The sequence below is a fragment of the Delphinapterus leucas genome, chromosome 2, assembly GCF_059928025.1.
Source record: "Delphinapterus leucas isolate spDelLeu-1000000601 "Yukka" chromosome 2, BTC_Dleu_Yukka2, whole genome shotgun sequence".
NCBI lineage: Eukaryota > Metazoa > Chordata > Mammalia > Artiodactyla > Monodontidae > Delphinapterus > Delphinapterus leucas.
Genome location: NC_143130.1, coordinates 114,540,770 through 114,553,838, shown reverse-complemented (window position 1 = coordinate 114,553,838; position 13,069 = coordinate 114,540,770). Strand labels below are relative to the sequence as shown.

At 39.3% G+C, this 13,069-nt stretch overlaps 1 protein-coding gene across 10 annotated transcripts in view; it reads right to left on the bottom strand.

Moving 5' to 3' along the window:
• Positions 1 to 13,069, bottom strand: part of AP4S1 (adaptor related protein complex 4 subunit sigma 1) — a 59,791-nt gene that overhangs the window by 37,861 nt on the left and 8,861 nt on the right. The gene's annotated exons all lie outside the window — the stretch shown is intronic.

Genomic DNA, 13,069 nt, shown 5'->3' with positions numbered 1-13,069 from the left:
GGACTGCCAGGGAATTTTGATGTGATGATAAATGGGATCGTTTCCTTAATGTCTCCTTCTGATAGTTCATTGTTAGTTTATAGAAATGCAACGGATTTCTGTATATTAATTTTGTATCATGCATAAATGATACAGCCACTTTGGAAAACAATTTGGCAGTTTCTTAAAAAGATAAAGATGAACTTACCATATTATCCAGAGATTCTACTTCTAAATATATACCCAAGAGAAATGAAAACATATGTCCACAAAAATAATTTGTACATGAATGTTCGTAAAAGCATTACTCTTAATAGACAAAAAGTAGAAACAAACCAAATGTCCACCAGCTAATGAATGGATTAAAATAAATGGGGTGTATCTACCGACAAGGGAAAACTATTCAACAGCAAATGAGAAGAAAACACTGTCACATGCTACAAAATGGATGAACCTTTAAAACATTGTTAAGTGAAAGAAGCCAGATGCAAAATACTATTGCACAATTCTATTAATACGAAATGCCCAGAAAAGGCTAATCTATCGAGACAGAAAGCATATTAGTAGTTACCTAGGGCCAGGAGAGAAAGGTCTGGGGGAAAACGGGGATGGGTTTCTTTTTAGGATGATGAAAATCTGCAAACACTGGATTTATTAGCATGGTAATATTTGCACAACTTCGTAAAGTTACTAAAATAGTACATGTACATGTATATTATATAAAGTTCAGAGCTACTATAATAAGCATAAAAGGAAGGAATTATACCAAAATGTATTTTGCTTAAATCTGGATGGTAGGATTAGGGGCAATTTTTATTCTCTATCCTTACTTTGCTTTCTTTCCCAAGTTTTAAGAGATGTCTTACTTTTTGTGTTACACACAAAAAAGTTTGTTTAAAAAATGTTGAGCTGGGCTACCCTGGCGGCGCAGTGGTTAAGAATCCACCTGCCAATGCAGGGGACATGGGTCCAAGCCCTGGTCCAGGAAGATCTCACGTGCTGTGGAGCAACTAAGCCCGTGTGCCACAACTACTGAGCCTGTGCTCTAGAGTCCATGTTCCTCAACAAGAGAAGCCACCGCAATGAGAAGCCCACACACTACAATTAAGAGTAGCCCCTGCTCGCCACAACTAGAGAAAGCTCGCATGCAGCAACAAAGACCCAACACAGCCAAAAATAAATAAAAATAAATTTATAAAAAAAAATGTTGAGCTGCATTATATAATTTTACAAAATTAGCCAACTGAAAAATAAATGTTTACTTTAATAATGAAGCTATTGTTTCATTTACTGTGGCATTTCTAAATGCCATACTTCTGTAAAACGTACTCTTTTTCAAAATGGATGTGCTGGACTTCCCTAGTGATGCAGTTGGTTAAGAATCCACCTGCCAATTCAGGGGACACGGGTTTGATCCCTGGTCTAGGAAGATCCCACATGCCGCGAAGCAACTAAGCCTGTGTGCCACAACTACTGAGCTTGTGCTCTAGAGCCCGAGAGCCACAACTACTGAACCCTTGTGCTGCAACTACTGAAGCCTGCGCACCTAGAGCCCGTGCTCCACAACAAGAGAAGCCACCGCAATGAGAAGCCTGCAACAAAGAGTAGCTACCCCTCACAGCAACTAGAGAAAGCCTGAGCACAGCAATGAAGACCCTACAAAGCCTAAAAAAATAAAAAATAAAATAAAATTTCTAAAAAAAAAAAAAAAAAAGGATGTGCTGAGAGCATCTAATCAATATGGCCTAACTCAGGAAACATGGAACTAGCAAGTGCTAGATTCTATTTGCCACAGCATGTTGATTCATTCCGTAGGCCTTGAAGTTATTTAGCTATTTCTGAATTTCTCCATCCTTGAGTGAGAGGAAATAATACTGGTCATTAGCAGATTTTCATCTAATTTGGACCACCTCCCTCAGAGTTTGTAATATGTTATACACTCTTTTTTTATACACTAAAACAGTTTGTTTCTTTGCTTCAAAATTTACTGGAATTCTGAGATAATTCAGTTTTCTCATCTGTCAACTGGGAATAAAGACAGCTACTTCACAGACTTTCTGTCAGGACAAAAAGAGGTGAAGGAAATGCAAAGCACTCAAAAGAGTCCCCCTTTTCCCTCCTCATCCTCTTCCCCAGTGTAGTTTGCACATTCTTCCCAATGGATTCTTTCTACTGCAGTTCTAAGACTACTGAAATTTGACTTCAAGAAACCCATTACCACGTGCTTTTCTTTCCATCCATTTTCCTCCCTGCTCCCTATCTCTCCCCCTCTCTCTAAATCTCTCCTTTATGATTCAGAATACATTTTTTTAGTAGCCTCAGCTGAGACTTTTACTTTCTGTTAAATCCCTGGGTCACTCAAGAAATATTTCAACCACATTTGCTTAGTTTTGAATGTGTGCTATTTTACTTAAATAGTTTTAAGATAATTAAAACATTTAAAAATGTTAAATTCCAAACAAATTAGGATTTGCAGGAATCCTGAAGCTAACAGTTTTGCAGAAAAATTATGAAAGTGCTTTGAGAATAAACCTTAATAGTCTGGTCTACCATTTTTCTAGCAGTATATCTGAAAATTTTCTAATGCTTCATGTGATCCTCAGATCTTGATCTAAAGTCATTTTGGTAAATTGATCAAAAAGTCTCATCAGGACTTCCCTGGTGGCCCAATGGTTTAGACTCTGCACTTCCACTGCAGGGGGAAGAGGTTCGATCCCTGGTTGGGGAACTAAGATCCCGAGTGCCATGAAGTGCAGCCAAAAAAACAGAAAGAAAAGTCTCATCAAATTCTGGTTTAAGATATACAATATAAATCCAAGGGAGTTCCCTGGTGGTGCAGTGGATAAGTATCTGCCTGCCAATGCAGGGGACACGGGTTCGATCCCTGGACTGGGAAGATCCCACATGCTGCAGAGCAACTAAGCCCGTGTGCCACAACTACTGAGCCTGCGCTGTAGAGCCCACAAGCCACAACTACTGAAGCTCATGTGGCTAGAGCCCGTGCTCTGCAACAAGAGAAGCCACCACAATGAGAAGCCTGCACACTGCAACGAAAAGTAGGCCCAGCTCGCCACAACTAGAGAAAGCCTGCACGCAGCAACAAAGACCCAATGCAGCCAAAAAAATAAAAATTAAGCCTTTAAAAAAGAAAAAAAAAATATATATATATATATATCCAAATAAGAATGGTTATTTGTACACCAACATCATTAATCCGTAGGAAAATGCGAATTAAAACCACAAGATACCATTTCACACCCCTTTAAAACACATACATAGGGCTTCCCTGGTGGCGCAGTGGTTGAGAATCTGCCTGCTAATGCAGGGGACACGGGTTCGAGCCCTGTCTGGGAGGATCCCACATGCCGCAGAGCAACTAGGCCCGTGAGCCACAAGTACTGAGTCTGCGCGTCTGGAGCCTGTGCTCCCCAACAAGAGAGGCCGCGATAGAGAGAGGCCCACGCACCACGATGAAGAGTAGCCCCCACTTGCCACAACTAGAGAAAGCCCTCGCACAGAATCGAAGACCCAACACAGCAAAAATAAATTAATTAATTAATAATAATAAAAAAATGAATAAGGTCTTTGAATGCAGAGAATGTGCTTTAAAAAAACAAAAACACAAACACATACATAATAATAGCAGAGACAAGCTGGAAGTTTTACCAAAACGGATGGATGTTGTATTTTTGGAGATGTTCAAGTATCAGACTTTCTATCTTCAATAGGGCGCTGGGTCGGGGGGGTGAACTGAGGAATTCTTAAGGTCTTTACAGCAGTATGATTGAAGCAGGGGAGAAAAACCATATTTCAAAAACTCAGGATGAGGAGTTTATATACTATAAATAGACCATTACATTGTCTGTCCAAAAGTACTTGTTTTATTTTTATTCGTTAGTCATTTATGTGTGTGTGGAGTGGGGGATGGACGGATTGAGAATAGACTGTCCATTAGTCATTTGCCAAAGAGGTGCTCACTATCAGATCTGGTGGTGGTTGGAGCTGTGCAGTTTAAAGCTACAAAATCTTAAAGGCTGGAGTTCATAGAGTCTGTTCTTATTGTTGTTATCTTACCTTCCACTCTTAGAATAGAAAAGCTGCTTTCAGGTAAGTAACCGGACTCAAACTTCCCTTTACTACACACAATGGAGATAATGACAGGTATCTTCAAAAATAAAAATAAAAATTTTTCTTCTAAAATTGTATTCTTTTTGGTTTTAATGTCAAGGGTAACTTATTTTGAAATTTAAAATAACATTAAAAAGGGGAACTAAATGTTTACTTTGACAAAACATGGGCATGGGCCATTAGTGAAGAAACACTTCTGGTGGTAAACCTTATTCCAAATTGTTTGGTTACTTAGCCATACAAATTAAATATTTGTGCTTAGCGACTAAAACTCTTCATCAAAATTTTGGATTAACAAAGACATCTAATATCTTAATTTTAGAGAAGAGGAAGCAGGGACCAAGAGATCTAGGGGTCTTATGGATGGGCTCCTCCCAGGACTTGCTATTGTGATGTTACAATGTGTCAATAAGAAAGAACTCCAGCAGAGAAGTAGGATTACTATGTATTACTTCCCTTTCCTATAAAATGGAGTATCAAGTTGCCTCTCAGATTGAAAATACTTCAAACAAAATGTTTTGGATTTTGATAAATTTAACCCTGTATTTCTTTTTTTCTTTAATATTTTATTTATTTATTTATTTATTTTGGCTGTGCTGAGTCTTAGTTACAGTGGCACAAAGGATCTTTTAGTTGTGGCACGTGGGCTTCTTAGTTGTGGCGTGCAAACTCTTAGTTGTGGCATGCATGCAGGACCTAGCTCCCCAACCAGGGATTGAATCCAGGCCCTCTGCACTGGGAGTGCATAGTCTTACCCACTGGAACACCAGGGAAGTCTCAACTCTGTATTTCTTAAATTAGATTTTGTCAATTCTTGTTGGACATCTGATTTCCAGTGAAAACTGTGAAAGACTACGGAGATAGATTATTCTCATATTTTTTCCCTCTTCCAAAGAGTAGTGATCTTCTAATAAATAGCTTTGCACTAGGACTCAAGTGATAAGCCTGTAAGCACTCTTACAGGGTCAAATACAATGTTACAGATTTTTAAATTCAAATCAAACTAAAGGAATTGAGAATTAAAATTTGATTTGCTAATGGCTCCTATAGTTTTATGTCAAACAAAGAAGAAACAAACAAACAAACCCCAACTGGGATTCAGAGTATCTCACTTTATACAAAAGTCTATAGACTTCCCTAGTGGTCCAGTGGTTAAGACTCTGCGCTTCCACTGCAGGCGACACGGGTTTGATCCCTGGTTGGGGAACTAAGATCCCACATGCCACGTGGCCAAAAAAAGTCTATAGAAGTATAAAGTCTATAAAAAAGTTGACTATAAATTAAAATGCAATACCCAAATTATGGAAAATGTTTCTATAAAACCATCACTCCATAGTTTACCGACAATTAACTTGTTTCAACATTATACGGTCTTTTACTTTAGTGTTCACATTACCTGGGGGAAAAAATTAGTAAACATGTGGAATTTTTCCAAAAAAATGTGTAAGAAAATACTACTACAGGGGGGTGGAATCAAGATGGTGTACTAGGAGGACGCGGAATTTGCATCTCCTCACAACTAGGGCATCTACCAGGCACCGGTGAGGGACCACAGACACCTAAGAGGATGGGAGGAACCCCCAGCAACCAGGTAGGATGAGGGCTGTGGGGGGAGTGAGGGGGAGGAGAAGTGTTGTCGGGATGGGACTGGCACCCCTGAAGGGCAGCTGGGGGAGGGGAAGGGATCCCACATCCCAAGGGGAAATTGGGGAACCACTGGGAGGGCAGAGTATCAAAAGGGAGAGTGGCCAGGTTTCCCTGCCCACTTGGGCCCCCAGGAACCTGCTGGTATCCCAGGCCTGATCCTCTGCCCACCTAGGCACCCTCCAGCTGCGCAGGTCCTGAGGGAGTGGGAGGGTGGGAAGGAGGAGCACAAGTAAAGTCCAGACCTATGGGACTGGCCCCCCTGAGGGGGGGCTGCGGGAGGGGAGGAGTTCCTACACACAGTGGAACCCATCTATGGTTACGGGTCCAGCAGCAACCAGGGTGACCCTGGGGCAGACAGTGTGGGAAGGGTGAAAAGGAACGGAAGAGAACACTGCCAACGCTTTCCCGGTCCACTTAGGCTCCAGGAACCCTGTTGGGCTCCGGGGCCTAATCCTGTGCCCTTGGAGCCTCCCTCCTGCCGTGCAGAGCCCAAGCCCCGCCCCTACACCTCCACCCAGGGCACTGCCTCCAAACTCCAGAATTCCACACTCCAGAGGCCCTTGTTTTGACATCTGCCTCTCCCTTTCTGTGCAGGTCCTAAGCAGAGGCCCTGCCCCACGCTTGAACATAACCTGCCTAGGCCACACCCCACGCTCAAACGTCACCACCCCCGCCTGCCTAGGTCCCACCCCACCCTAAACCCCACCCCTGCCTAAGTTCCACCCCCTGCCTAAACTCCGTCCCCATAGCCAAGGCTTTTTTTATTTTTTCTTTTCTTTTTCCTCTTTTAGATTGTGGTTCTGTTTTATCTTGTTGATTCATTGTTGTTCATTCTTTTATATTTTTATTTTTCATAATAAATCTTTTATTTTTCTAGTTTTATTTTATTCTTTATACTTTGTTATTCTTCTCTCCTTTTGGCTTGTTCCCAACCCTCCTTTAATTTTTTTCTTTTTCTGTTGTGGTTGTATTTTACCTTGTTGCAGTTGTTTCAACAATATTTTATTTTTCCTAATATATTTTTATCTTTCTAATTTTATTTTGTTTAAATTCTTTGATATTGTACTGCTCCTTTCTTTCTTTCTTCCTTCCCTTTTTTTTTTTTTTTTTGCTGTGCCACAAGGCTTGCAGGATCGTGGTTCCCAGGCTGGAGGTCGGGCCCAAGCTCCTGTGGTAGGAACTCCAAGTCCAAACTGCTGGACTAATAGAGAACCTCAAACCCCAGGGAATATCAATCGGAGTGATGACTCCCATAGGTCCTCATCTCAGGCCAAACAACCAGTGAGACAGGAAAACAGCACCACCCATAAAAAAAAACGACAAAAAAAAATGTTACAGATAAAGGAGCAAGGTAAAAACCTACAAGACCAAATAAATGAAGACGAGATAGGCAACCTACCTGAAAAATAACTCAGAGTACTGATACTAAAGATCCAAAATCTTGGACACAGAATGGAGAAAATACAAGAAACGTGTAACAAGGATCTAGAAGAACTACAGAGCAAACAAACAGTGATGAACAACACAATTATTGAAACTGAAAAGACCCTAGAAGGAATCAATAACAGAGTAACTGAGGCAGAAGAATGGATAAGTGAGCTGGAAGATAAAATGGTGGCAATAACTGCCAGGGAGCAGAAGGAAGAAAAAAGAATGAGAAGAATTGAGGACAGTCTCAGAGACCTCTGGGGCAACAGTAAATGCACCAACATTCCAATTATAGAGGTCCCAGAAGAAAAAGAGAAAAAGAAAGGGTCTGAGAAAATATTTGAAGAGATTATACTTGAAAACTTCCCTAACATGGGAAAGGAAATAGTCAATCAAGTCCAGGAAGCACAGAGAGTCCCATACAGGATAAACCCAAGGAGAAACACACCAAGACACATATTAATCAAACTATCAAAAATTAAATACAAAGAAAAAATATTAAAAGCCACAAGGGAAAAGCAACAAATAACATACAAGGGAGTCTCCATAAGGTTAACAGCTGATCTTTCAGCAGAAATTCTGCAAGACAGAAGGGAGTGGCAGGACATATTTAAACTGATGAAAGGGAAAAGCCTACAACCAAGATTACTCTACCCAGCAAGGATCTCATTTAGATTCGATGGAGAAATTAAAACCTTTACAGATAAGCAAAAGTTAAAAGAATTCAGCACCACCAAACCAGCTTTACAACAAACGCTAAAGTAACTTCTCTAGGCAGGAAACACAAGAGAAGGAAAAGACCTACAAAAACAAACCCCCAAAAATTAAGAAAATGGTAATAGGAACATACATATCGATAATTACCTTAAATGTAAATGGATTAAATGCTCCAACTAAAAGACACAGACTGGCTGAATAGATACAAAAACAAGACCCGTATATATGCTGTCTACAAGAGACCCACTTCAGACCAAGGGACACATACAGACTGAAAATGAGGGGATGGAAAAAGATATTCCATGCAGATGGAAATCAAAAGAAAGCTGGAGTAGCAATTCTCATATCAGACAAAATAGACTTTAAAATAAAGACTATTTGTTACAAGAGAAAATGAAGGACACTACATAAGGATCAAGGGAGAAATTCAAGAAGAAGATATAACAATCATAAATATTTATGCACCCAACATAGGAGCATCTCAGTATATAAGGCAAATGCTAAGAGCCATAAAAGGGGAAACTGACAGTAATACAATAATACTAGGGACTTTAACACCCCACTTTCACCAGTGGACAGATCATCCAAAATGAAAATAAATAAGGAAACAAAAACTTTAAATGACACATTAAACAAGATGGACTTAATTGATATTTACAGGACATTCCATCCAAAAACAGAATACACTTTCTTCTCACGTGCTCATGGAACATTCTTCAGGATAGACCATATCTTAGGTCACAAATCAAGCCTTGGTAAATTTAAGAAAATTGAAATCGTATCAAGTATCTCTTCTAACCATAACGCTATGGGACTAGATATCAATTACAGGAAAAGAACTAAAAAATACAAACACATAAAGGCTAAGCAATACACTACTTAATAACCAAGAGATCACTGAAGAGATCAAAGAGGAAATCAAAAAATACCTAGAAACAAATGACAATGAAAAGATGACAACCCAAAACCAATGGGATGCAGCAAAAGCAGTTCTAAGAGGGAAGTTTATAGCAATACAATCCTACCTCAAGAAACAAGAAAAACCTCAAATAAACAACCTAAACTTACACCTAAAGCAATTAGAGAAAGGAGAACAAAAAAACCCCAAAGTTAGCAGGAGAAAAGAAATAATAAAAATCAGATCAGAAATCAATGAAAAAGAAATGAAGGAAACAACAGCAAAGATCTATAAAACTAAAAGCTGGTTCTTTGAGAAGATAAACAAAATTGATAAACCATCAGCCAAACTCATCAAGAAAAAAAGGGAGAAGACTCAAGTCAATAGAACTATAAATGAAAAAGGAGAAGTAACAACTGACACTGCAGAAATACAAAGGATCATGAGAGATTACTACAAGCAACTCTATGCCAATAAAATGGACAACCCAGAAGAAATGAACAAATTCTGAGAAAAGCACAACCTTCCAAGACGGAACCAGGAAGAAACAAAATATAAACAAGACCAATCACAAGCACTGAAATTGAAACTGTGATTAAAAATCTTCCAACAGGGGCTTCCCTGGTGGCACAGTGGTTGAGAGTCCACCTGCCGATGCAGGGGACACAGGTTCGTGCCCCAGTCTGGGAAGATCCCACATGCCACGGAGCTGCTGGGCCCATTAGCCATGGCTGCTGAGCCTGCGCGTCCGGAGCCTGTGCTCTGCAACAGGAGAGGCCACAAGAGTGAGAGGCCCACGTACCACAAAAAAAAAAAAAAGAACTTCCAACAAACAAAAGCCCAGGGCCAGGAGGTTTCACAGGAGAATTCTATCACACATTTACAGAAGAGCTAACACCTATCCTTTTCAATCTCTTCCAAAATATAGCAGAGGGAGGAACACTCCCAAACTCATTCTATGAAGCCACAATCACTCTGATACCAAGACCAGGCAAAGATGTCACAAAAAAGAAAACTGCAGGCCAATATCTCTGATGAACATAGATGCAAAAATCCTCAACAAAATACTAGCAAACAGAATCCAACAGCACATTAAAAGGATCATACACCATGATCAAGTGGGGTTTACCCCAGGAATGCAAGGATTCTTCAGTATATGCAAATCAATCAATGTGATACAGCATATTAACAAATTGAAGGATAAAAACCATATGATAGTCTCAATAGATGCAGAAAAAGCTTTTGACAAAATCAACATCCATTTATGATAAAAACTCTCCAGAAAGTAGGCATAGAGGGAACCTGCCTCAACATAATAAAGGCCATATATGACAAACCCACAGCCAACATCATTCTCAATGGTGAAAAACTGAAACCATTTCCACTAAGATCAGGAACAAGACAAGGTTGCCCACTCTCACCACTATTATTCAACATAGATTTGGAAGTTTTAGCCACAGCAATCAGAGAAGAAAAAGAAATAAAAGGAATACAAATCGGAAAAGAAGAAATAAAACTGTCACTGTTTGCAGATGACATGATACTATACATAGAGAATCCTAAAGATGCTACCAGAAAACTCCTAGAGCTAATTAATGAATTTGGTAGAGTAGGAGGATACAAAATTAACACACAGAAATCTCTTGCATTCCTATACACTAATGATGAAAAATCTGAAAAAGAAATTAAGGAAACACTGCCATTTACCACTGAAACAAAAAGAGTAAAATACCTAGGAATAAACCTACCTAAGGAGACAAAGACCTGTATGCAGAAAACTGTAAGACACTGATGAAATAAATTAAAGATGATACAAACAGATGGAGTGATATATCATGCTCTTGGATTGGAAGAACAAACATTGTGAAAATGACTATACTACCCAAAGCAATCTACAGATTCTGTGCAATCCCTATCAAACGCCAATGGCATTTTTCACAGAACTAGAACAAAAAATTTCACAATTTGTATGGAAACACAAAAGACCCCAAATAACCAAAGCAATCTTGAGAAAGAAAAACAGAGCTGGAGGAATCAGGCTCCCAGACTTCAGACTATACTACAAAGCTACAGTAATCAAGACAGTATGGTACTGGCAAAAAATCAGAAATATAGATCAATGGAACAGGATAGAAGGCCCAGAGATAAACCCACACACATATGGTCACCTTATCTTTGATAGAGGAGGCAAGCGTATACAATGGAGAAAAGACAGCCTCTTCAATAAGTGGTGCTGGGAAAACTGGACAGCTACATGTAAAAGAATGAAATTAGAACATTCCCTAACACCATACACAGAAGTAAACTCAAAATGGATTGAAGACCTAAATGTAAGGCCAGACACCATAAAACTCTTAGAGAAAACCATAGGCAGAATACTCTATGACATAAATCACAGCAAGATCCTTTTTGACCCACCTCCTAGAGAAATGGAAATAAAAACAAAACTAAACAAATGGGACCTAATGAAACTTAAAAGCTTTTGCACAGCATAGGAAACCATAAACAAGATGAAAAGACAACCCTCAGAATGGGAGAAAATATTTGCAAAGGAAGCAACTGACAAAGGATTAATCTCCAAAATATACAAGCAGCTCATGCAGCTCAATATCAAAAAAACAAACAACACAATCCAAAAATGGGCAAAAGACCTAAACAGACATTTCTCCAAAGAACATATACAGATTGCCAGCAAACACATCAAAGGATGCTCAACGTCACTAATTATTAGAGAAATGCATATCAAAACTACAATGAGGTATCATCTCACACCAGTCAGAATGGTCATCATCAAAAAGTCTACAAACGATAAATGCTGGAGAGGGTGTGGAGAAAAGGGAACCTTCTTGCCCTGTTGGTGGGAATGTAAATTGATACAGCCACTATGGAGAACAGTGTGGAGGTTCCTTAGAAAACTAAAAATAGAACTACCAGATGACCCAGCAATCCCACTACTGGGCATATACCCTGAGAAAACCATAATTCAAAAAGAGTCATGTACCACAATGTTCATTGCAGCACTATTTACAATAGCCAGGACATGGAAGCAACCTAAGTGTCCACTGACAGATGAATGGAGAAAGAATATGTAGCACATATATACAATGGAATATTACTCAGCCATAAAAAGAAACAAAACAGTTATTTGTAGTGAGGTGGATGGACCTAGAGTCTGTCATACAGAGTGAAGTAAGTCAGAAAGAGAAAAACAAATACAATATGCTAACACATATATATGGAATCTAAAAAAAAAAAATGGTTCTGATGAACCTAGGGGCAGGACAGGAATAAAAACGTAGACGTAGAGAATGGACTTGAGGAGATGGGGAGGGGGAAGGGGAAGCTAGGACGAAGTGAGAGAGTAGCACTGACATATATACACTACCAAATGTAAAACAGATAGCTAGTGGGAAGCAGCTGCATAGCACATGGAAATCAGCTTGATCCTTTGCAACCACGTAGAGGGGTGGGATAAGGAAGGTGGGAGGGAGATGCAAGATGGAGGGGATATGGGGATATGCTTTATGCATATAGCTGATTCACTTTGTTATACAGCAGAAACTAACACAATACTGTAAAGCAATTATAATTATACTCCAATAAAGATGTTAAAAAAAAAGAAAACTGTAAAACTACAGTTATATATTGAAATTATTATTTAAGATCTTCCTAATTAAATGAAGTGTGTCTTGAGTTAAAATGAAGCAGTATTAAAAGCTACATTAACATTTTTCAGTCCTGAAGAGATCACTTAGAAAATTATGGCTCCATTTTGCAGATCATTGCTTTAAAAGAAACAGTGAAACACAAAAATTACTGTATTAAACCTTAATTTGAGGAGCAGTTTACTCAACCAACAGGATCTATCTTTTTTGTTAGTTACATGGCCACAACTGACTCTAATTCAAATGAGTAATTAACGCTCCTGATATTTGATGGTGGTCATGAAAGAATCCGCTGCTGTAACCTGAGAGGCATTATTCAGCCTTTGTGATAAGATGTCCTAATAACCCAACAAAACAACTCTTGAAGAGAGATAATAACAATAGAAAACACACAGTGCTTACCAAACAGCCAGGCGCTGCTGTTTCAAACGCTTTACCTACTCTTTCAATCCCCATAATGGCTTTATGAGTTAGAGACTGTTTTTATCTCCACAGATATGAAAACTTAGTCACTTGCCAAAGGTCACCAAGTAAAAAGGCAGAGGAAGGACTCAATCATGTTAGCCAGGCTCCAGTGTCTGTGCTCTCACCCACTGCTCTTTACCTC